At 39.2% G+C, this 2,121-nt stretch overlaps 1 non-coding gene across 1 annotated transcript; it reads left to right on the forward strand.

Annotated features, from left to right (window-relative positions):
• Positions 1-1,672: 1,672 nt before the first annotated feature.
• On the forward strand, positions 1,673-1,748 carry trnad-auc. The gene has a single exon. It is a non-coding gene; the product is annotated as a tRNA-Asp (tRNA).
• Positions 1,749-2,121: the final 373 nt, after the last annotated feature.

Consider the following 2,121-nt stretch of genomic DNA (forward strand, 5'->3'; position numbering starts at 1 on the left):
AGACTTTGTTCCTGCTGATTTGACGAAAAAAAATCTGTGTACTGCCAAGGAATATATCATCCTGTGAGCTTGTTGCTTTTTCACTAAAGCGTTGCCTTACTGACAAATCAAATGTTATGAAACAGTACATTCAACCTTTTAAAGCAGGGATAGGCAAAAAAGGAGGCCTGCGGATCAATTTCTAAGGAACTCAGTCGGGGTCACAACTTACTGTTGAGAGTTAGAATAGGTGCAAGGTGCAAGTTTTGTCAGTCACTGACAGTCTGACAGTCACTCAAGTGGCCCATGTAAGCTAACATTTTTTAGATTGGTAAATTAGACTAGTGGCCAGTTATCTAAACTTCTAGTAATCATGGTCGAAGCTTCACTTCCTCCACTGTCCTTGTCGCCCTACTGGCCTCGAACCAGTGGTCCTCTGATCACAAACACGCGTGACCACCCACCTGAAAAAAAGACCAGGCGTGTATTCAGCAGGATGCAACTTTTTGGAATGTTCAGATATAAATATGCTATGTAGAACAAACACCCCTCTCTGACATGTAGGATAAGGTATTATGTCGGCTCTATTCGTGGCATTTCTATCTGCAATCTTCGACAATGTTTGGCTACTGAACGTGGCCCTGCTGTCCTCCCAAAAATGTAAACTTCATTACATTTTGCAGACGCTCTTATTTTTGTATATATATATTTATTTCATACTGGCCCCCCATGCACAACCCTGGCATTGCAAGCACTATGCTTTACTAACTGAGCCACACAAGACAAGGAATGGTATTGCACTCTTGAACGTCTCCAGCATCATTGTGACACATCTGATAACAATATGCATAATTATCAATACATTTATTATTAATGCCATTTAGCAGACTCTTTTATCCAAAGTGACTTACAGTCATGCTTGCATAAATGTTTTGTGTATGGGTGGTCCCGGGGATCGAACCCACTACCTTGGCATTACAAGCGCCGTGCTCTACCAGCTGAGCTACAGAGGACCACATTGATTGATGGACATGTTGTCATTATTATTATATTCTAGAATCAATGGCTACATTGTTAATTTAAATGACCTTAAAACAACTGTCAATTGTATTTTCTTCGCCTTGGAGTTGTTGTCAGTTGATTAATTACAATCTGGGTTGAAAATGCAACAACAATAAAAAAAATTGTTTAAAAAATAGAAAGATACAATTCATATGAGGATGATGCAACTTTTCCTGAGACTGACATCATGTTGACTTTTGTCAGTCTCAGGAAAAGTGGTCTCACCCTCTTTAATTGTACTGTAGTGGGCTAAATCAGGGTCACACAGAGTGTTTCTTGGTAGTCAAACAAATCTACTTTGAAAGAAAAGTGTACATCTCACACACATGGTTATGGGCTTAAAAAAGAAGACACCTGTACCATGTCACATATAGAGTTGAAATGTATTAAATATTTAGTTTGCATCACAATATTAGTCTTTATATACATCACAGAAGACTGAAATATAACAAAACAGTTTGAAATAGAAACACTGGATTTTCTGCGTTGGAAAAATATATAATGTTTATTTAGTATCAAATTATGAGGCCACTAGGTCATTTGACTACAGGAAAGGACTACAACTAGTGTTTTCATAAACATTGAAAAAAAATTGTTGTTGCATTTCCACCTAAATTGCAATCAATCAACGGGCCTCCTGTAGCTCAGTTGGTAGAGCATGGCGCTATCAACGCCAGGATTGTGGGTTCAATTCCCACGGGGGGCCAGTATGAAAAATGTATGTACTCACTAACTGTAAGTCGCTCTGGAGAAGAGCGTCTGCTAAATGACTAAAATGTCAAATGTAAAAGTAACTCAAAGGGAAAGAACAAATTGACACTAGTTTTATGGTCATTTAAATGAAAAATATACAGTAGCCATTTTTATTTATTTTTATTTAACTAGGCAAGTCAGTTAAGAACAAATTCTTATTTACAATGACGGCCTACACCGGGCAAACCCAGACGATGCTGGGCCAATTGTGCTCTGCCCTATGGGACTCCCAATCACGGCCGGTTGTGATACAGCCTGAAATCGAACCAGGGGGTCTGTAGTGACACCTCAAGCACTGAGATGCAGTGCCTTAGACTGCTGCGCCAC

The sequence above is a fragment of the Coregonus clupeaformis genome, chromosome 19, assembly GCF_020615455.1.
Source record: "Coregonus clupeaformis isolate EN_2021a chromosome 19, ASM2061545v1, whole genome shotgun sequence".
NCBI classification, from domain to species: domain Eukaryota; kingdom Metazoa; phylum Chordata; class Actinopteri; order Salmoniformes; family Salmonidae; genus Coregonus; species Coregonus clupeaformis.